At 36.8% G+C, this 24,460-nt stretch overlaps 1 long non-coding RNA gene across 1 annotated transcript; it reads left to right on the forward strand.

Annotated features, from left to right (window-relative positions):
• The first annotated feature begins 11,296 nt into the window (after nt 1–11,296).
• On the forward strand, nt 11,297–23,989 carry LOC130543171 (uncharacterized). The gene is made up of 3 exons (XR_008958304.1): nt 11,297–11,471; nt 15,724–15,876; nt 21,879–23,989. It is a non-coding gene; the product is annotated as an uncharacterized LOC130543171 (long non-coding RNA).
• Nucleotides 23,990–24,460: the final 471 nt, after the last annotated feature.

Below are 24,460 nucleotides of genomic sequence, written 5' to 3' on the forward strand. Positions count from 1 at the left end.
TTGGAAAATGGAGATGGTAATACCAATTTATTGGATTATTGTTAGAAATAAATACAAAATATATTTGTTTAGCTATTTGTTTATACAAATAAGAAACAAACAAAAAATCTTGCCTATCTATCTATCTATCTATCTATATATCAAAACTCTTCAGTAACCCTCCCTTCCCTCCAAGGTAATGGAAATTTAAATATACAGGCAGTATTGATTGGCTCTGGCTGCGACAGGATTAACATTCCCTTTAGCTTAACTAAACTTTAGATAGGCATCCTCCTAACTCTAAGCCCTTAGGTCCCTTTTCTTAGAGCTTTTACTTTAAAAAACTTTTGAGTGAAAATTATTTTCTACCCCTTTGAAATGTATGTAATCTCCCAGCCTCTTGCCAGTTTTACAACCCAGAAATGTCTTTCTCATGGACCTGGTAGCCATCCCTTTGAAGTATAATCATGAAAAGAAAGGGAGCCCCTATCTCCAAGTTTCTGTTAGGAGGATAGGAAACTAATGGGCATCATTCAGCAAATACAGATGGCCTCATTATATGGAAAACCATGTGCAAATTTAGGAATAACTCAATGTGTTCAACCCATCCCACTGATCAACGTCCCTACTGATATCTTCCCTTTCTTTGATAGTCCCAGCCTCTGCTCAGCTTCTGCTTTAAATGAAGGAGAACTGAAGGCATATTCTAAGGGGCCAAAAAGAGGCTTAGAGTGGAAGACTTCTCTGGGCAAGAAAAAGCAGATAGCCTTACCTAGGGAAGCAGAGAACTGGAGGGTTGGCTCATTCCATCAGCATTATCAGATCCAATCTTCTTAGAGTAAGTGCCAGCTAAGAGGGAGAATCCTGAAATTATCATAACCCTGTCCTGGAAATGTCAGTCATCCTAGGGCCCAATATTGCCCAATATAGATGGAACAGACAACAAACTACTTTATGGGTTTGGATCTCTCAGGTAGATCCAGAATTATTTATAGGAGAACTTTGCATTCACAACCAAGTTGTATAATTTCTCTTGAAGAGATAGGACCTACCTGTTACACAATATAATTTCATAGACCTTATATATCACATTTCACTTAGCTACTTCAATAAAAATAATATAATGAAAAAAGGAAAACTAAAAATTCAGGGATAGAATAACAGTTTTATCTAGGAATGTGAATTTGGCCATAGGCCAAATCTGTAGGCCACTTATTTTTGTTTCATTGGAACAAAGCCATATCCACTTGTTTAAGTATTGTCTGTGAATGCTTTCTTACTAAAAAGACAGAGGTGAGTAGTTGTGACAAAGACCCTATAGCCACAAAAGTCTAAAATGTACTGAAGTGTTCTTTTTGGCTCTTTGTGGAAAGTTTGTTAATTCTTGTATGAAAAGTAGAAGCCTATAAAGGTTCTGTGATTTAACTAGGATTACAGAGTGGGACTAATTATGAAAGTCTGGCCTGTAATGACCAGCTTATATGTTTTTATGTTACTTATAAACTTGTCCCTACTATTATAAAAAGCAGCTAAGAGTGCAGATCTCTTTGAAGGCCAAATAAATGGCACCCCTGTAGTCTTTCAGAGCTCTGAACAAGTTGAGAAACAAAACTAAGAGCAGTAGATGGAAGCTTTTTCAGTGTTGGTAGTGATTCAGTGGGAAGGTGTGGCTTAGTGTCAGCCTTTAGACCTGTTAACTGAACCTCGTGATTAAGCAGATTTACCCACTGGAGCAGGACTGCACCCCTACCCACCCCCAAGAGGGGCAGCAAAAGCTGGAGTTGGGAGTATCTGAGCCAAACATGCCAACATATTCTTTCCATATTTACCATTCTGTCCAGAAATGGAATAGAGAAAGGTCTAGAAAGAAGACAGAAGTATGTTCTGGGTAAATAACTCCTCTAGGGAACCAGGAGAGGGGAAAAAGGTTTCCTTCTAATGGACAGTTCAAGCATAAGTCTTAATAATCAAAGTGGACGATGGCATTTGAGATGCTGTACAGCTTATATATTGCTTATTTTTGTTTCTCATGGTTTTTTTTTTCAAAATTGAACAAAATTTACTTCAGTTAAAAATATGTAAATTCATAGCATATACTAATTTTTTCTAGAAGCGTTGTAAAGTTGAGACATTAAGTACAGAAATGCTTAGTCATATTTAGTCATATTTACATTTGCAAAATCTTAAGTGAGGACAGAATTTAGGCACATCTAAAGTTCTTTTTTGTTCTTGTTGCTATGCTGTTGCCTAGCACACGTTTTTATTCCTGCCTACTTTTTTAGTCCCTATAACTCACTTACCCTGAATGCTTTAACATTATCAAGTGACAGGTAAGGAGGAGATATACAACTGAGGATACTATTACTACAGATAAAATAGTATAGCCTTATAAATTGTCAAATCATCCCTTAACTTTTTTCAGCTTTGGAAAAGTTTGATTTTTTTTCTTACTTTGTTTAGTAACACTGCTGAAAACTTTAAAAATATATAATTATATTTTGAATATTACTTCTTCCATTAGCTTTGTATACAACTTTGTATTACAGCTTATTGACATATACTGATAAATTTGTCCAAAATGAAATGTAGTCTTCCTTATATATAATCTCTAGTGAGCTATGCCCAAGCTCAAGGTCTAGCTTTTTGACCACATCTTCACTTAATCTAGTGAATTGATAGGTTCTCAGTATCCAACAGATCCAAAATGTTAGTACAAATGGTTTTGCCTCATAGTATTACTTAGGGAAAAATATGTATGATGGATGATTTTCTGTTATCTGAAGGAGAGTGATATTTACTCTTCTGTAAGGAAAACATCTCATCCAAGATTATGAAAAACAAAACAAACAAACAAAACCCAAAACTGAATAGTAATACTAGTTCAAGTTCTTGTTGGATATATACTTCTCTGTGGCAAATTAACGAAGAATCTACAAAGCATCATAATCCAATACCTTTGTACCACTGTTGGAGGAAATACATGAATGTAAATTGATTTCTTCCTAACTGAATCCTTAAATCACAATGTAATTTGGATGAAAGGGGTTTCCAGAAAAGTTTTATTGTATTTTTAAAATTTCTATTTGATTTTACTCACTGGCATGTTGAACAAAAAAACAAGCCATTTGGGTATTGACACATAATATATGACAATATTTTTGCTTTAATGGAAAGTTGAATCTAGAAAAACTAAAATATATTATTATTCTCAGAATAATCACAAGGGAAGAACTGTTCTGTGAATATGAATAATGTAAAGAACCATTTGAGTCATCCATCTTCATTTCAGTAACAACTAATTCCCAAACATTGGAATAATTACTATTATTATTATTATTATTATTATTTATTATATTAGACAAAAAGAGATCCTTGGGTGAAGGTACAAAACAATTCAAACCTACAAGACTTTAGGAAGTTAGTTACAGCTCAATTTCTGGCTCACTATCTGTAACTAAGTGATAAAATAATAAATTATTCCTGCAAGGGCAACAAAAGCTAAAGTAAATGAGATAACATCAAATTAAAAAGCTTTTACACAGCAAAAGAAACCATCAACAAATGAAAAGGCACCCTAATGAATGGGAGAAAATATTTGCCATTCATACATTTAATAGGGGTTAAATATCCAAAATTGCAAAGACCTTATATAACTTAATATAAAAAAACTAATTAAAAAATAAGCAGAGGATTGAAGAGACCTTTTTTTTCAAAGAAGACATACAGATGGTCAACAGGCACATGACAAGATCCTCAACATCACTAATCATCAGGGTGAAAAATAAATGTCAGCAAGGATGTGGAGGAATATGGATCCTCGTACCCTTGGTGGGAATGCAAACTGGTGCAGCCACATGGAAAACAGTATGGAGGTTCCTCAAAAATTAAAAATAGAACCACCATTTGATCTGCAATTCCCCTTTTGGGTATTTACTCAAAGAAACAAAAACACCAATTCAAAGAGATATATGCACTTCCATGTTCATTGCAGCCTTCTTTGCAATAGTCAAGATATGGAAGCAACCTACTATCCATCAATAGATAAAGATAGCTCACTCGCTCTCTCTCTCTCTCTGTCACACATACACACACACACACACACACACACACACACACACACTGAAATATTGCTTGGCCACAAAAAGAATGAAATCTGGCCACTTGCAACAACATGGAGGGACTTAGAGGTATTATGCTAAGTGAAATAAGTCAGACAGAGAAAGACAAATACCATATGATTTCACTTATATGTGGGATCCAAAAAACAAAACAGATGAACAAACGAACAAAACAGAAACAGACTCATAGGTATAGGAAACAAATTGTTAGTTACTAGAGTGGGGAAGTGTTGGAGGGGCAGAAGAGGCAAAGGGGTTGAAGAAGTACAAACTTCTAGTTATAGAATAAATAGGTAATGGGGGGGTGTAATTTACAGTATGAGGAACATAGTCAATAATATTGTAATAGCTTTGTATAGTGCCAGATGGTAATTAGACATCATGGGGATCATTTCATAATGTATAAAAATATTGAATCAATATGATATACACCTGAAACTAATAGGATACAGTATGTCGATTATACTTCAATTAAAAAAAGCAAATTGTTGTTAAAGAAATAACTAATTCTACTCAGGATAATATCTTGTTACTAATGACCCTCTTGATACTGTGTGCTTCTTTGGAACATTGAATTTTGAAAGTTTCCTATACATGTATTGAGAAATTTCCCATATCATTTGTATTGGCTGAACTTATTCTTATTGTCCTGCCCTTGGATGATAGGCTGAGAGAATGTTTCCTTTTGGCAAATTGTCACCTCAGTTAGTCTGAAGAGGGGTTTGACTGGTAGCATAGCTGACATTCTGATGTGATCCCAGCAGGCAAAGACAGACAAGCTGTCATCCTCCCTGTAAAACGGCTGCTATGCAGAGCAATTCTGTCTGGTGGGAAAATGCTAGATTTCCCTGGAGATAGACTCCTGCATGTGGGTTTATATTTATTGCAGATTCAGTTGATTTGGTAGATGGATTTGGATGGAAATTCTTATTATTAGTCAGCCTGATGTTTCTTTAATGTTCCTCGGTGGTATTCCCCCATAGCTATGTCTTGGCTCTGGAAACACAAAATCTCAGTTTAATGATTGGCATCCTCCCTAGAGATTTTCATTCTCCTTTCTACCCTGCTCCTGGAATTCTCCATAACCTTGTGGAGCAAACCAAGTCAGCATGTAGGGTATGCGTACTCTCAAAGAGTCTCAGATAGTTTACAATAACCTTATTAACTGGAGGCAAGAAACCATTTGAATATTCAAAAGAATATGTGTATCTTGGTTGTTTGATTTCATAAGTGAACTCATTTTGCTAGAAGCACCAAAGTATGTATCACTTTCAACAGCCAGTTATGTCTTTCTTGTGTCCTGCTGGTAGTCCAATTATCCTGTCAGATTTTTGGCCCACAGTTTATGCTGTGTGATTAGAAAGGATGCATACTAAAAGGTGCTCTAATGAAGAAACCTCTAACTTCCATAGTTCTAACAAAAAAATAAATACGTTTATTTTCCTCTTGCACAGTGTTCCAGTGTGGTTCAGTGTGAGTGTCACTCAGCTCTATACAGTCATTTAGACACATAGGTTGATGTGCCATCAACGTATAACTTAAGGTTCATATGTTCATGGTTACTGCTATCTTGCCAAATCAAGGACTAGTCTCAGAAATTTCCTCTAAAGGAAGTGAGGCACAAGTTCATATCACTTTGGCTTACATTTTATGAACAAGACCTTAGTTACCTGACTACTTACAAAGGGAGTTAGGAAACTGAGTCCTTATCAGTGGCTATATCCCAGCCTCAACTGCATGCTATGGACTAAAGGGAGGCTTATATTGCTGGACATCTGAGAGTGTCTTCCACATAGTTTTCATCTCCCCAAACTCTGTGCTCCTCTCCTTTACATGGAACCATGGGGACCACTAAGTTGCTCTTCTATCCCCTCTAGGAACATGGAGAACTCTTTTCCCTGGGCTCACTATACTATAGTCCCTTCCTTATTGGCTCGCGGCAGAGGTTTATCCCCTCAAACCTCCCATCTTTAGAAATGTTCAGCTGAATAATAGGTTACACACTCTCTCTTCATATATGGCCCTAAATTTCTAGAAGCAACTGTCAAGTTCTTCTAACAACACTATCACTTCTCCTGCTCTGCCCCCATGACTCCACCAAGAACAACTCCATGATGGGGCTATAAATCTCTGGTCAGTGGTCTGCCTGACAGGTGTGGACAGTCTGTCTTCTCATTTTGCAAGCACCTCCAGTCTTTACAAATTAGCCTCTTAGAGTGTCACTCTTAGAGTGACTTGGTGGTGGTGGTGGTGGTGGTAGCGGAGATTCTGTTAAGACCATATTCCATATATCTCCATCAGTTCCTCTCTTTCTGCTTTCCATTATTTTTGGAGAAATTAGACAAGGGTTGGCTGGCCTGATGGTTGGAATTAAATAATATGTTGGGCAACTTATTAATATTCCTCTGAGGGGAACACCAGGATCCAATAGTAGGTTGGGAAACATTTATCTCCACTTGTTTCTCAGCTCTGGGCACTAATTGCCCATTCTGGGGTAAGAACAGTAATACTCAAAATACTGTTTTCTCCATCTTGTCTATACCCGTGCAATATTTTATAAAGTTGTCATCATAGCATAGATCCAACTTTTAGTCAATGATTGGCAATCAATTAATAACTGAACAATATTCCATGTTCTTCCTTATTAACTTTTAAAACATTGTCAATGTCATAGGAAGTTTGAAAATTACAAAGAAAGGTGTATTTTATAATTACTGTTCATAAAAACTGATCTTTTTGAGATTTTTCAAAACAATTTAAACAATGAAAAGTAAAAAAATTAAATAACAAACCTCAGGAGCAATGGTCACACCAAAGAACCATTCTGTTTTGACTCAGACTCTTTTGGTGATGCATTAAAAATTTTAATTTGATAGAAAATGTCGTTAAGTATAGAACAGACATTATTATGAGGAAATTGAAGGATAGAAGAAAAGCAAATAAGACAGCATAACTAAATTCGTCTCTAGACCAGACAAATAATAGCTCACAGTACTGGAAGCCCTAACAGCAATTGCAAATATAATAAAGCTTAGAGGAAAAAAATAGTGTAAATGTTGTGATAAGAAAAATGTGGGGACAAGGTATGTTTCTAAAATACTTGAAAAATAAACCCTACGTTGAATTCCTGTCAAAACTTCCAAAATACATTCTTGATTTTATTGAATGTCTGAATTACATTTTGTATGCTTTAAATTCTTTTAAAATAATACCAAAAGCTACATTTAAAGTGTACATCTTAATGAATATAAATAAGGAAAACACCAAGTAGCTACTACCGTGTTAGTAGATAGAACATTATCCATATTCTCAGATGTCCTCAGTGTTCCTCTCTTACTCATAACCTCCTCTCTCCTGCTAAGGATAACCAGCATCCTGACTTTGATGGAAATCACTTGAATTTCCTTAGCTTTATCACCCAATAGTCTAATCCCTATAGTTTATTTTTTACTTTTTGGGGTATAGTTGATATACAATAAATTGGAAATATGCAAAGTGTACAATTGAATGAGATTCCACATGTCATCCCATCCATGAAATCAATATAGTGAATATATTCATCAGGACCAAAACTTACCTTGTGCCCCTTTGTGATATGCCCCCTTTCATAACTTTTCCTGCTGCCCCATCTCGTGGAATATATCCTGTTTTACATACTGGTCTCAAAATTCCCAGGTCTGACTTAATATCATTTCATAGTAAACGCATAAATAAATCCTGTAACTGTAGTCTCACATACGTTTTAAGCTTCCCAAAGTACTAGTTAAATACAGTGAATTGGTTTGTAAGATTTTATGCCCAAGTCCAGGTTCTCCAAGTTGTTCTAATGCTAGGAAAGGACTACTTTCCCCTGTAGTACTCAATTCCATTAAGTAGTTACAGTCCAGATATTGCTGAGATGTGTTTCAAAGAATAAGCCCCAGACATTTGTTTTTAAAAATATATATATTTGTGATGTGGTATTTTATTATTATTTATATCCAGTAAGTATTTATATTTATTAACATTTAATAATTTAATATTTTAAATATTGATGGTTGGTTAAATTATATATTACTTTGTTTAATTACATTAAATATATAATTAAATAAATGTATAATAAATGTGTAAATATGATATACATTAAATATATAAATATAAATATATTGTAAATTAAATGTATAAATATGAAATATATAAACATATTGAATATAAATATTAAATGTATAAATATATAAATATATTAAATCATACATATATATGTCATAGATTCTAGCATATATTTAAAGCCTGTGAAATGTGTCACTAATAGAATAGCATTAACCTTAGTTCATCTTGACCCCTATATGAAGACAATCACATAGTACCCAATTCATACTAGTTTATATATATAATCTCTAAAATTCAAATTGATTATTTTTACATGTATCTCACAGCTCCTTATGGAATTATTGCATAAATGTGATTTAAGTTATGGATATAAAATCACTGCTTCAATGAGTTTTACTTGTTTTACAGATACCCTGTGTTCATTTGCATTATTTTGTACTGCTTCACTTATCATGTATCACATTATGTTTTATACTATGGAGTCTACTCCAATATTACTATGATTTCTTCTTCAATCCACACCATCTATAAAATTTTTGTTTTCTGATAGATTTTAATATCCTCAATATTTTTAAGTTTTATACTATTGCAATAAATGAGAAACAGGGATTTTTAAGAGATGAATATAACAGTGCTCATCTGTACTCATCAGTATTTTTACTGTGTATATATTTCACCTTATAAATATGATTACAACATTTTATATTTTAAATAAAAAGAACAAAGTAAGTCCCTTTCTCTATGCTTTATGATTCTTTCCAATCTATTTTCCCATGAGTTTGTTTTTTATTTCCATAATCAATTAACATAACATTTTACATTCTTTTTTTTAATTTACCAAACATATCATGCCTATTTTTCATGGAGCTTCTTAGGTTTAGAGCCATAATTTACAATGATTTCCTATAATATTTTTGAATGGATGTATCTTAATTGATATTTGGGTTATTCCTAATGGATGACTCTTAAAATAGCATTTGGTTTTGTATATTTTTTATTGAAATGTTCTCATTACCACAATCACCCTTATGAAATTCTACTCAGTCTTCCAGACTCAATTTAAACATAATTCCTTCCATACAGAAGGCTTCTTAACCCACATTCCCAGCTTATTCTTCCAGCAGAGTTTGGCCTACCTTTTCCGCACTACTGTAACCCTGCAGATATCTCCAGTTATGGACCGAATGTGTTCCCCTCAAAATTCATAGGCTGAAACCCTGACCTTCAATGTTAATGGTATGTGGATGTTGGAGCCTTTGGGAGGTCACTGGGTTTAGATGAAGTCACAAGCACAGGACACTTATGATGAGATATAAGAAGAGAAAGCGAGAGGTGACAATCTGTGCCTCCTGCACATGCAGAGGACAGGCCTTGTGAGGACACAGGTAGAAGGCAGCAGTGTGCAAGTCTCATGCTTCCTGACTTGGAGCCACATCTGCTGGCACCTTGTTCTTGGACTCCCAGGCTCCAAAACTGAAGAACAATGCCAGTTGTTAAGCCATCCGGCTATGGTATTTTGTTACGGCGGCCTGAGGTGACTAAGACATCCACCTCTATTTCCTCAAGCAACATGCTGAACTGAAATTGGCTACATATGTGTATAAACTCCTCAGGAGTAGAAAATGTGTTTTAATCATTCTTTTGTATTACTGGCAAAGTGTTTACCAGCACGGAAATTTCCTTCAGTAAAAGTAGTTACAGTTAAAAATCCTATAGATTATTATCTGTCTTGAAATACTGGCCTTGCCACTTCTTACCTGTGTGAACTTGGACAAATTACTTCCCTGTGCCTCAGCCATCTCATTGGTAAAAAGGGACAATAATAGTGACTACTTAGTATTAATCATAAAAGTAATAATAACTAATATAGGTTGTATTGAAGATTAAATGTTTTAATTAGTACAAAGTGCAAGAAACTGTGTGAACCATAGTTTGAATTTATTTCGTATCAGCTATTATTACTATTGTTATTATCATTTTACAAATTTATCTATTGAAAGAATGCTACACTGTACCCAAACCTTAGAGGAATATGTATAATTTCCTTGAGATTAAGATAAATATCTGATTATATTACTATAGGCTAACAGAACCATATAATTATAGATTTGGAAGAAATATTACAGAGTGCGTCATGCAATCAGTATCCTTGAACTTTTTAAAAAAATAAGTAAAGGAAAATTTATTTATTTTTTTATATATTTATTTATTTTTAAAGATTTTATTTATTTATTTGAGAGACAACACAGGCAGGGGGAAGTGTCAGAGGGAGAAGGAGAAGCAGACTGCCTGCTGAGCAGGGAGCCCAACACGGGGCTGGATCACAGGACCCTGAAGTCATGACCTGAGCAGAAGGCAGACGCTTAAGCGAATGAGCCACCCAGGTACCCCAACAAGTAGAGGATAATGTAAAGAAAATGTTGAAGTCCTAACTTCCAGTACCTCAGAATGTGACCTTTGTGGGAATAAGGTTGTTGTAGATGCCATTAGTTAAGATGAGGTCACCATGGAGTAGGGTGGGTGGGCCCTTAATCCAACATGACTGGTGTGTTTTCCAAAGAGAAGAGGCACACAGAGAGAAGATAGCCATGTGATGATGGAGGCAGAGATTGCAGTGAAGCATCTCCAAGGCAAAGAACACCCAGGAGTTCTAGCAAACTCCAGAAGCTAGAAGAGGCAATAAAAGACACTCCTTTACTAGTTTCAGAGGGCATCACAGCTCTGCCGATACCTCGGCTTCTTGCTTCTAGTCTCCTGAACTACTGTGAAGCAATACCTTTCTGTTCTTTTAAGCCACCCAGTTTGTGGTACTTTTCGTGGAAGTCCTGGGCGACTGATACAAGATGCATGTGTTTTTGCCTGTGAGAAGGTTGTAAATAACTTGTGTCCAGAGGGATTGCTATGGTAAATTAGAAGCAACTATACATTTTTTGGATATCCTGCAATAGGAGGTGGAGTTTATTCCTTTTCTTATTCAGTCTGGCTGACCTTATGACTTAATTTGACCAACAGAATGAGAAGAAAATGATTCTGTGTAACACAAGACTTGGCCTTGAAGAGATTGTCAGCTTCTGCTCTTGTGTGCTATGAATATTTTCTCTTTCAGCATGTTGAGAGAAGCCCAGATCGCATGGAGAGACCACAAGGACTGCGGAGGTGATCTGGTTGACAGCCTCTGATGAGCTCCAAGCTACCAAACCAGCATTAACTGCCAGGCATGTGAACAAGTGACCTTGGACGTTCCAAGCAGCCAAAGCTTAGGAGGATTGCAGCAAAAGCACCCAGGTGAACACAGTCAACTTACAGGCTGTTGAGGGATAATATGTGATTTTTGTTGTAAGCTACTGAGTTTCCAGTAGTTTGTTTTGCAGTAATAGCAAACCAAAATATCTTCATTTACTGAGTGCTTATTATGTGCCAGGTACTGTGCTGGAAACTTTGCATTCATTATCTCATTAAATCTTCACCAAAATTTGTATGTCAGATCTTGTTCCCATTTTAAGGTTAAGTTAGAACATTTCTTGGCTAAAAGGGGACTGAGAAAAGGATCCTTTGGAAATATGTTAAAATCCACAGTCCGTGTTATCTATTTTAATATAATTTTGTTAAATGACCACATAACCTTGATGAGTTATTACTCTCTTTGTGAATGTTTTTCTCATTCATCAAACAAAACTGATGATCCGTAAGTTTATGATGATGATCTTAGGCATATATAAAGTACGCTGTGTAGCCTAAAATCACATATACATATGATATTAACATTTATTTAAAACCATATCTTAGCTACAAGTGCAAAGCATAAAACTTTTGTTTTGAACTGGAAATGAAATATCTCTTACTTTAATATTTTCATCAGTGCCCTGTCTGTTCCTTTAATTTTGTGCATTCATTTTGTCATCAGTACTGGTGAGAGGTGCTACATGTAAGAGCACAATAATCTTCCTCCAGTTTGAAGGCACGACAAATTCAGAGGCCCTGGAAATGCTGGAGTGATATTCATTGCCTGTTCGTTTATTCACAATAACCATTAACTTTCAGGTTGCATTTTCAACCACAGTGGAGTGTTGGCTTGATTCTTACTATACTCATTCCTTTGGGCCACCTCCCTGTCTTTTCTAGAGCCAAACCACCTGAGATGAAGGCACTCTTGTGGTATGAAAAGCCACACGGACCCACCTGCACAGCTGCATTAGCACGGGGAAGATGGTGGGGTGCATTAATTCAGAGGAGTGTGTCAGGTAGCCAACTGAAACCTGGTACTAAGGATATGGTTTTTCTGCTTGTTCCCAGGAGACTGGTGTTCACTGAAATGTATTCACTGGAGGAGTATTTGTTTTTTCACTAAAACAATCAGCTTCAGAAGGCATTGTTTCTACAGTTTTCAACTGCAGCAGTATTAGACAATATACAAACACATTGAATACCAATGTTTTTTCTTAGCACCTCATTGGTGCATGGTTCAGCTTCATAAAAATAAAAGAGCATCCTTTGAACCATATGGTTATTATTTAATGGGGGAAATAGGTGAAATTATACAGATATGTGTGTGTTTATGGGTACAAATATGGGCATCGATACAAAAATAGAGATAGTGAGATGGATAATGATATAATCAGAGCATTATAATAATCTTGCTAGTTTTCTTCCTGAACTGGCTATTCCCACTGGCATCCCCTTAATCAAAAATTGCTCCTCTTCTCTAAGCTTAAGGATCAACCTAATCACCTTGAAGTAGAACGTCTTGTGCAATCAAGCTTCAAGTTGACCTCCCTGTATTATCTAACATATCACCTGTTCTAGTCAAAATAGATTTCTCATTGCCCCTCAGAAAAATCACATATGATTTTACCTGTGTGATTTTACTCCCGTAACTGTATGCTCTTCATCTGGAATGACCTATTTGCTTCTCTATACCTATGCAAGGCAAACTGAATTCAAGCTCCGTAAAGCCTGCAATAAATGTTCTCTCTTCCAGTGATTTTTTCCATTCTCTGAAATTCTGCGGCACGCATTGCCTCAACCACTCTCTTGGCACTTTGCCCTGCAGTTTTACTTATCATTTTATGTATGGATCCTGTCACCTGAAAGAGCTTGTCAGGCCTTTAAGAGTAGAAATCATGTCTCATAACTATTTATCTTCATTGCTTAATATAGAAAGCCCTGTGGGTAGTGTGCTCATGATTAATATTTGATGCTGATGATTTTAATAAATTTTAGTTATGCACAGATCATATGTTACACTTAAGTTTCTGGTCTGTCACATTCTTGGCATTAGGGAGAGTTTTTGTCATGACTATATGTTAAGATAGGCAAAGCAACTGTAGATGTTTTGATCCAAAATAATTTTTCTAATAATGAGCTATTAAATAAAAACCAACAGGAAGAATTCTTGACTAAACAAGGAGATATTTACAGAAACAGCAAAGCTTGACTTAGTCCAAATTACAGGGCAATTGTCTAAAAGAAATGGAAATGCTATGGAAACAAACCTGGTTGGTGGAATCCAGGTTTTTCCCATTCTCATCTCACATGACCTTTCTTGGGAAAGCCTAGATACTAGAAAGTTTGTGCTATTTTTTGAATAGATTGAGCTAGGACCTGTGGGAAACCGCTTCCTTCTCACCTTGAAACAGATTCTTTCCCTGGGTGAATGTGTCAAACCTACATCAAATATTCTCTTTCTGCAAGCACCAAAACCTTAGCTCCAATCTCACTCCCACATTAAAACCCTCACTGTTATCCATGACTGCCTACCTATGAACTCCTTAAGAAACCATCTTAGGGTGGTGTGATATGCAGAAAAATTGTTCCCCAAAGACTTCTACATACTAATCCCTGGAACCTGAGAATATATTAGGTTACATACAAGACAGAAGTCATATTGGAGCTAGAATTAAGTTTGTTCACCAGCTGATCTTGAAATAGAAAGTTGATCCTGGATTATCTGGGTGGCCCCAGTGTAATCACAAAAATACTTAAAAGTGGAAGAGGGAGGCAGAGGAGAGAGTCAGAGAGATGGCAGCATGGGAAAGACAGCCCAAAGTTGCTGACTTTAAAGATAAGAGTAACAGTCCCATGAATCAAGGAATGAAGGTGGCCTCTAGAAAGTAGAGAAGGCAAGGAAATATACTCCCCCTCATAGCCTCCAGAAAGAGCCTTGCCAACTGATTTTAGCTCAGCGAGATCCATTTCTGACTTCTAACCTCCAGGATGGTTAGAAAATAAATTTATGTTGTGTTGCTTTAAGCCACCACATTTGTGGTAATCTGCTGTTGCAGCTGTAAGAAATAGAGGTGGGTGATTTCATTGATAATTTGAACAGTCTCCTACCAATGGAAAGGGAAAAGAACTCTAGTTCCTGTTTCCTAGAAGATCTTTTACAGGTTAGCCTTTTCCACTTAAAGTCTGGTTCCTCACTCTAGGCTTAGTGCTTCCAGCTCTTCAAGGTTCTTTCACATCCATTATCTCACTAAAATCTCACACCATGGCCACTCAGTTGCTATTATCTGCTTAGAACTGCTGAGGAAATTCAGGGTATACAGGTACAGTGGCTCACGTTCATGATACAGTAGAAGACGCATAGTGCAGTCTTAAACTGAAAGCAGAGAGAAATGAAACAGACATCTGGCTTGTCCAATATTAGTTGCTCTTTAAGTCATCTTAGAATGAATGTAACCCTTTGTCATTTTTTGTACCTTTGTATAATTATTCCCAGAATTAGTGTTATGAGTTACATTTATAAAGTGTGAGAGAAATCATTTTTGTAATGACACTTAAAAGCTGGCAAGGGAAATCAGTAAAATGTCATGATTTAGTACCATATGGAGCCAACCTCGTCTACCTCTTAAACCATACCTCCTCCAGTTCTCTTGTCCATTATGTTTAGTCTGACCCTCTTTCTGTGTCTTGACACACCGAGCTCTTTCCCAACTCAGTACTTAGGTATTTAACATTCCTTTTGTCCAGAATGTTGTCACCCAGATTTTTCCATGCCTAATTTTTTTTCTTATAATTTAGCTTAAGTTTCACTACTCAGGCCTTTACTCATCTCCTAACCTAGAGAGGACAGTAACTTTCTGATACATGCTTAATTTTTTTCTTAGCATGTATGGACGCATTGCCATTTATTCTTTTATTTTCTTTCTCCCCCTTTCCACTAGAATGGAAAGTCTATGGAAGCCAGAGTCTTGTCTATGCTGTTCACTAGTATATCCTCAATACTTAGAATATTGCCAGGAAGATGTTAACTCTTTGTTGAAGGAATAAATGGTTGCCACCCATTCTTGATACCTCTAATACTATCATTAGATCTAACAGACTGAGCTGATGAGGGCTCTAAGGAATACACACATAAGTCAGACATTAGTAAATAAGCATTGTGATTTTCCCTTCTGAAAGTCCATTTTGGCTTAGGGGTATATAAAATCAGGTGAATGTATTGAAAAGTATGCAGTGAAGCTGAGTTTGGACATCAGAAACATACTTCCTTCCCTTCTTTCTGTTTTTGTGATATGCTGAACATTTAATTTACTAGCAGGCAAGACGGTATGAAGGGAAAAAACTGTTGTGTGATATCCAGCACTGACATGATGAATGCTGCTCCCGATGACATTGAACTTGGGACTGAAGAGACTACGCATTGTGCGTGGCAGTTTGCCAATCTGTACTGTATAAACTGCTGCCATAGGTGAGTAATGTTAAGATTCTTAGGTTATACTGTCTTTTTCTTGGAATGATTTAAAAATAAAATAAAATAATTAAAAATAATAGCTTTCTTCAAGTTGTAAAAATTAGTTCTCCTCTTGAGGAAAATTCATAAAATACAATTATTTAGAGAAGAAAATAAGGCACGTGCAATTGTACTACCTAGTGATAACTGCTGTTACAATTTTGATGTACATTTTGGCAGTCTTATGTATGTGCATACATGTGCAGATATTTATACCTAATATGTAATAAGTGCTTGATTGTTCCTGAATATATAAATGAAGGAAGGAAAAAGTAACTCTTGGTGGCTCCAATCTGAAATTGAGAATATGTTTTGTTTCAAAGATTAGTCATTTGTCCCATTTAAACTGTTGTTAATATTTCACTACTTTGTTCTCATTATTCTAATTTTCTTTGGCTACTCCAACAAGTCTTAGGCTTTTAATTTATCAGTCCAGTTCCATTTAAATGCAAGAGATCCAAAACTCAACTTAGAAAAAACAAACCGTACTAAAATATGACAGACAAATAATAAAGCCACATCTCTCTCTCCTCACATCTATTCTAAGGGAAGTATTTATTTAACATTAAAAAGAAAACTTATCTCAATAGACGCAAAATAACCATTTGGAAAAAAAAATCTACATTCATGATACATGCTCTCAACTGACTAGGATTGGAAATGAATTTCCACAAATATGAAACACTTAGGGGGAAACATCAAAATTAAATACTCAGAGTCTTTCCTCTAAAATTGGAAAATTTGGAAGCAAGCAAGATTAGCCACTCATCGCTTTCATTCATCCTTGTACTGATGGTACAATGCAAGTGAAATAGATAGGGGGCGTTGAGATTAGAAAGGGAGAAGTAAAACCAAATCTATATGCAGACGATGGGACTGTGTGTGTGTGTGTGTGTGTGTAGAAAATCTTAAGATTTTTGTACTGAAACAAAAACAAAAACAAAAAGAAATAAATTTAACAAATTTATGGAGTGTCAATATACAAAAAGCAATTGGACTTTCATTCATGAGTAACGAACTGTTAAAATGATGAAATCAATATAATGTATAGCTGTATGGAAAATCACAAAATGTGCAAGGATAAACTGAAAGTAAGTTGTGTAAACTTTTATGCTGAAAACTACAAAACATTGCTTCTAAGAAATATTAAACAAAACCTAAATAAATGGAGAGGTATGCCCTATCAAGATTGTTAAAAAGTCAATTTCCTCCACACACTGATTTACAGATATTATTCAATCCCCATAAGAAACCCAGAACACTTTTTTTTTTGTAGACGTTGACAAGCTTATTCTCAACTTTATATGGAAAAGCAAAGGACTTGAATAACCAGAAAAAAAATCTTGAAAATAAAGATCAAAGTTGGAGAATCTGTATTACCTGATTTTAAGATTTATTATTAAACTACACTAATTAAGACATCATGTCATTGATGTAAAAATAGACAAACAGAAAAGTGTAAGAGACTAGAGAGATCAAAAATGAACTCATATCCAGCCACTCAATTACTGACAAAGTTGTGAAAATGATTCAATGGAAGAAAGGAAGGAAAGTCTCTTCAACAAATGGTATGGGAACTACTACATATCCATATGACGTCTACCTTGCGCCATACAAAAAATTAATTTGGATGAATCAGTGGCCCAAATGAATAAAAGTATTAATCTTCTGGAAGAAAATATAAGAGAATACTTCCATGATAGGTGGTTAAGAAAAGTTTTGTAGACAAAAAACGATAACTAGGAGAAGAAAAAAATGATGAAATGATAACTTGTTCAAACTTTAAAGCTTCTGCTCATCAACAAATATCATTAAGGAAGGAACAGAGTAGTTACAGACTAGGAGAAAATATTCACAATACATATAGTTGACAAATAACTCATTTGCAAAACATATAAATAACTGCTACAAATTGACAATAAGAAGTCAAATAATCCAATTACGATAAGCAAAGGATTTGAACAGACCCTTCATAACAGAGGATTTATTAGTGGCCAGTAAGCATATGAAAAAATGCCCAGCATGGTTTGTCATCTTAGAAACACATATTAAAATAACAAGGAAATGTCACTGCACACCCTCCAGAATGAATAATATTCAAATGACTGATGATACTAAATATTGGAAAAGATACTCTCAGTGCTGAAAAAGAGTGGAATAATACAATCCTGTTGGAGAACGTCTTGACATTTTCTTATGAAGTTAAACCTACACAAATGCTATGAGTAGCATTCTGCTCTTAGCTATTAATCCAAAAGAAATGTAAACATATGTCCACAAAAACACTGTTACACATTTGCTAGTAGCAGTTTTAGTTATGATAGCAAAGAAAAAAAAGAAAGAAAGAAAATGAAAAAAAAAAAAACAACAACAAGTGTTCATCAGCAGGTAAATGTATAAATACACTGTGGTATACTTGTACAATGGAGCACTTTTCACAAACATAGGTAAGTACAAAATGAATGGATCTCAAAAACATTATGCCACTTGTGGGAATCCAAACACTAAAGAGTACATAATGAATGATTCCTTTTCTATGAAATTTAAAATAGGGAAATGAAACTATGGTACTAGAAATAAGAATAGTGGTTGCCTCTGGATGCAGGGCTAAGATTGAACAGAAGGGTAAATGATGGGTATTCCTAGGAGTGATGAAAAAATTCTTTGTTTTGATAGGGATAAGGGTACTTGGATTTATTCATCTGTAAAAATCCATCAAACTGTATATTTAGCATTAGTGCACTTCACTATATTTAAATTATGCCTCAATTTGCAAGAAATTTAAAATGGGGGGGATCAGTATTTCAAATGAAGAGGCTCAAACTCCCTAATTCATATGTTTCAAGACACATAATTTTGTTTATGGATTTTTAAGTCAAGTCTAGAGATAGTAAACTGAACAACAATAGGGTCTAAGTAGTTGAATATATTGCTTTTATCTGTATCAGCAATGCTTTGGGCACAAGTGACAGAAAACTCACTAAAGAGTTTGTTAACAATAAATCAATCAATAGGATTAATCATTCCAAGTATAATTCAGTATAAAATCTCAGACTTTGTCCTCCTTTTCAAGATATGGTTGGTGCCCTTCCAGGCAGCCAAGCAAGAAAGGACTGGAAACAAAAACTTTCCTATTGATATTTTTATTTTTATCAGGGAAAGAAAGTCCTCAAGGGGTAAAAAATATTATCTTACTTCTCATTGGCTAGAGGGTCTTTGCCCACCCCTACACCGATTTCAGTGTAAGTGGAATAGGAATGTTGTAACTAATTCAAACCATTGTTTTGGCCTGTGTAGGAGCTTCCCTTTCTAAGATCAAAACATCTCATCATCCTACCTGTAAAATCAGGGTTCATTTCATACGGAAAATTTTGAAAATAGGTTTGACAATTACACTGGTGATTGACAATGAGCAGTGTCTCATACTCAACTTCCTTGCCTAAATAACTTCTGTTAAGATGAGATATTTACTTCTCATTCCTGATATCCCCCCACCATGGGGAAGGAGTTCAACTGATTTAACTCCTTCTATTCTTTATCTTTTTACTCATTCTGCCACAGATGGCATGAAGTAACTTAGTTGTTGGGTAAATTTGGGAAGAAACAGGCTATGTTAGCTCAGCAGTGAGTGACATTCTTTCAGAGGTGCTGACTAGAGGGAGCGCGTTCCTGTTGCTCCACCAGGCAGAGACTCCGTCTCAGTGGAGAAAGGGTGTGAGCACAGGGAGGCCTTCCCCAGTCTCCAGGCATCAAGACTCTGTCTAACTCTACCCAGTTCTGGGGATCAATGTTAGAAAGCCTACTAAGCTCTGACACTCAAGGTAATTTTTCTTACCCTGCATTTATAAGCAATAAAGTGGATAGCTACTCTCTACATTAATTTTCCATGTGTTTTAGAACTTAAGTAGGGAGGAGGCAAGCTCTTTATTAAGTCCCCTAAGAGGCTTCAACATTTGGTGCATTGGCTAGGGGCATTAAGAGAAAGGAGTAGAATTCTGGAGGAAAAGTATATTAAAGAAGATTCTGGTGGGATCATGACTGTATCTTTGGACCCTGGGCTTTCATATGTCACCATAGTGTTCAGACCTTAGAGGGTTTTAACTGTTATCATTGTCCCTCACATTGCAGGCTAGACTAAGGTTGGCTTAATTGTGTAAGAGTGTGTAGGCCTTAACCACGGATACAAAAAGGTCTGGAAAAAGCAAGAGAGTCCCAGCAAAAGCACATGGCTCATACGAGTGTTCTCAGCAAAGATACATGGGAATCACAGAGTTGCCTGGGCAAAGCTTCCTAGCTTTGCTATAGGGGGCCAGGATAGGCCTCTAATAGTTTACGTGTGACCACAGTTTAATTCATAGGCCTGGCTCTTCCTAACAGACATAAATCCGTGGCAAAGATTATATTAGAGAAAAAAGAGAATCTTCACTTGTGTCCTTGGTATTGGTGGGTATAAAATATTTGTTATATTTAAACATTAAGAAAGCCAAGTTCCTATAATTCTATGATTTACAGTTCACAAAATCTAGTTTAAAGTCAATGCCAGATGACTGTTCCAAATCCTATCATATATTCAGAGCCAAAGAAAAACTGTTGGGCATAATTACTCTTATCTCTTTAATGCAGCTATAAATGTATATGTGTATATATATATGTGTGTGTGTGTGTGTGTGTACGTATATATACATATGAATGAATGAATAATTCTAAAAAATTAGTGGATATATTTCAAGTTGATTGAATTATTCTGGGTGTTATTATATCCTGAGAGAACATGTTTCACAGCTAGATGGAATTGAAGAATGGAAGGAAGATAGTGTCTTGAGGGATACAAGGCTGTATTGTTCTATTCTAATCCCCCAGGGCAGGAGTCATCAAACTATAGCCACAGGTCAAATCGGGCTATTTTTGTAAACAAAATTTTATTGGAACACAGCCACACTCATTAGTCTAAGGTGATTTTCTCTCCACAGTGGCAGAGTTGAGTAGTTGTGACAGAGAAGGTATATAGGCCATTGGCCTTTTACAGAAAAAGTTGGGCAGCCTATCCTAGAAGAGGACAATGATTTTCAAACTTGAACATGCATCAGAATTACCTGGAGGACTTGCTGACTTACAGATTGCTAGGCCTCATCTCCGAAGTTTCTGACTCAGATGTTTCTAATTAGGCCCATAATTTGTATTTCTAGCAAATTCCCAATGATGCTGATAATGCTGGTCTGGAGACCACACTTTGAGAAACACTTCCCTAAGCACAAGCTTCAGAAGCAACAACAGCAGTTTCTATAATCTGCAAAGGGTTGATTTGCAGGTAAACCAAATGAAGAGATGTGGTGAGAGCCTTAGTTCTAAGTATCTATCTCAAGAAGTAGTGGCAATAACTGAAAAGAGAAGAAAAGAAGATGATAGAAAAGAATAGATAATAATAACGAATTAAAAACCAGCATGTCATTAGATAGAATTCACGCTTATGCAAGTACCAGGGTTCAAAAATCATGCATGTCCAGGAGGAAATGGACATTAACAAATTTAAGAAATATATGCTGCAGGGGAAACAAAGTCTCCCTCATCCACTTCCTTCTTGCAAATATGTTATACGCATTGAGACAAAATGAATCAGGTTCTGGGGGATTTTTCTTGGGGGGGGGGTGCCAAATTATTTCGTGTGAAGAAATGGTACAAATGATAAAGTATAAGTAAAAGTTCTGGTACAACTTACTGAAAGAGCAAATGTAAGGTCGATATGCACCCACTGCACTGGTGACCACAGTCACCCCACGGCTGTGGGGAAGCCAGCCTAGGCTTAGTTCCCAGGGTGCACTTGTCACACTCGGCCAAGCCAGGTTCCAGGGTGGGGGTTGGAGCTTGGGCGGAGGCAGGGGTACATGCGGGGACACGGCCAAGACAGGGAGGGGGGCACGTCGCTCTGGTGCAACTTGGTTACAAGACCACCCAATTCGTAGATGGCTTTCACCTGCCTGCTGCTTCAGCCACGAGCCTCAAAGAAGTCACACAGGTGAGCATCGTTTTCGTCGGTGGCCCGTTTGTGCAGTTCCAGTAGTGACTGATTCACGCTAGTTTGTAAGTGTGACGCAGAATCCGTTGCCTTCTGCCGCCCTCGCAGTCGTTGAGCTCTGGTTTCTCCATATCCTGAAGGAAGACGCGGCACCGCCTTGACCTGGGGCCTCATGGGTTTCTCAGCGTGTGCCCAGGCCTCCGGAGACTGGAGAACGAAATCCTGGGCCAAGTTCTTCAAAGCTACAGCTTCGCGGTCAGAGTGGTGGGTTGTGGACAGGCGGGCTAGGGCCCGCTGCGACGGTTGGTGGCCCCAGAGCCGGTGGGGATGCTGTGTCAGGGCGACCCAAGAGCGGCCTGCAGGCGGCGGGCCCTCGGGCTCTCGGATCAGGGCACCGTGCAGCTGTCTGCAGCGGACGTCTGGCCTCTCCCATCAAGCCTCTTTGTGGGACCCCAGACATCTGGGCATCGACCAGCGACTGGTAACTCGGCAAGGCTGAGAGCGTGAAGACCTCCACCTCCCTTTGCTGTGAGCTCTCCAACATGTATGCATGGCTGGGAATGTGGTTTTGCTGGACATAATGACTCTTGGGACTCGGTGTGGCCACCGCTTGGGGATAGCGTCGACACGCATGCCCATTCACACCGTGAGGTGTTTAACCCCTCGCTATGCGCAAGAACTGGCATTGCAATTTGTGATCCCAAAGGAACATCATCTCCTTCCTGAGAATGTTTAAAGAACCTCAATTTCACACCGCCAACGTTTTGCTGAAAATGATGGGGTTTGGACTTAACGTAAAAATTGGGAGGTTTGGACTACATGCCAAAGGGCAAAAGGATTTGAATCTGAATAGTAAGGCATTGGAACTTCAATATTTGGGGATTTTAACTCGCAAGTGGATTTAACCATTCTCCCTTGGAATTGATAATGGGAGAGTGTTTTTTATTCACATTGGGATGTCCCTATTTGTGGGTATTTTTATTATTTGAATGTGTTCAGTGTCCTTGCAGAATTTCTGGAATGCTATGTGGATAGTGTGGTTGGGATGGCAAACTAAATAGGAAGTGGATTTTTACTCTTGGGTACAGAGTGGCCTTGGAGCTGATTTAGATGATACTTTGTTCTCATCAATTTTAGCAAAATCTTAAGTGAGTATCAGTGGTCCCAGGACGATTCCTAAAGAGCAGTGCTTGGTAATGGAGAGGCAGTCTAATACATTTCCCTGATAGACTGTTGGTCCCCTCTCCCAAAGAGGACAGCCACACTGCTGCTTGACTATAGGCTCTATGAAAAGTTTAATGGGTTTTGAAGAAAAAAGTAGGGGAATTTTATGGGGAACACTTACTCCTCATTCTTCATGTTTCCTACCTATAAAAGAAACTCAGAATCTGTCTGTCCCTTTACTTACTTCAACCCGGGGGCAGTGGAATGAACTATCTGATTAGTAAAACTGGGAAGAAAAAAATAGGCCTATCTGCTAGTTATCTGCTCAGCTCAGAGCTACCACTTCTTCCTTTTAGACCTAAAGCTGTGCACTTGGAGGACGAGTTGTTTGGTTTTTCCACAGGTAGTTTCTGCTTCCTCTGACTATGAGAGACACTGGGTGGGTAAGTCTGTCTAATGTGGGGGTTCAATGTTAGGAGTGAATTTAGTTCTCACAACAAAGCTACGACCTTTAACTTAGCATTAAATTAAAAGAAGTAGTATTTTGGCCTCCATATGCCACTGTTTTACTTCTCAATATGTTTTGAAACTAAATAATGAAGAAAGATGATAATTTGGAGGAGAGGAGAGATCTTTCTTCAGAAACAGATTTTACCCCTTATTCTTATTACATTGCTTTTTTTCTTCTTAAACATGCAAGCAACAATTTTTCTATAGTAAGCTAGTGGATGAAGGGATTTTGTCAATTAAAACTACAACAAAAAAAGTCTGTGGACCACAGATACTTGTGGAGATTTGTTTTATAAATCTTTTCTCCCCCTCCAGTAAGTAAAAGTGTCAGCATCATTCCGAAAACAGGTGTGTACATTTACATTAAATAAATTATTCATTTGCTAATATTGTGGGATTGTTTTGTGGCGCACAAGAATAAAAGAAAGCTGAAATAATCTCTATCCCTTGCATTATGCATTATAACATTAGAAAATAGGGGGTTTTTCTGGAGATATTCAACAAACAGGTTCTCTTTTCAGTCCCTGGGGTACTATAGTAAGTAACAGAATAAAATCCAATAAAAAACTTGAAACTTATTTTTGTTCTTTGTCCTCACCTTTCGTTAATGGTATGTGGATTTCAATTTCAAAGCACATGCAATATGGTTTGGCTGGATTGAATGTTATTATTTTGATTCCCTTTGCTAAGCTCAGTATTCTACCTTCCCTTTTCCCTCATTCTGGGAAGTTTTGTACACTCACTCATAGTCATAGTTTTTCCTAGAGCTTGAAAACACCCCTCTGTAGTCTTTGGCACTTTTCCCATGTACACATACCACCATGGAGCCTCTCCTACTAATTATTCCTTTCTAAA

This window comes from Ursus arctos, unplaced genomic scaffold, assembly GCF_023065955.2.
Source record: "Ursus arctos isolate Adak ecotype North America unplaced genomic scaffold, UrsArc2.0 scaffold_8, whole genome shotgun sequence".
NCBI lineage: Eukaryota > Metazoa > Chordata > Mammalia > Carnivora > Ursidae > Ursus > Ursus arctos.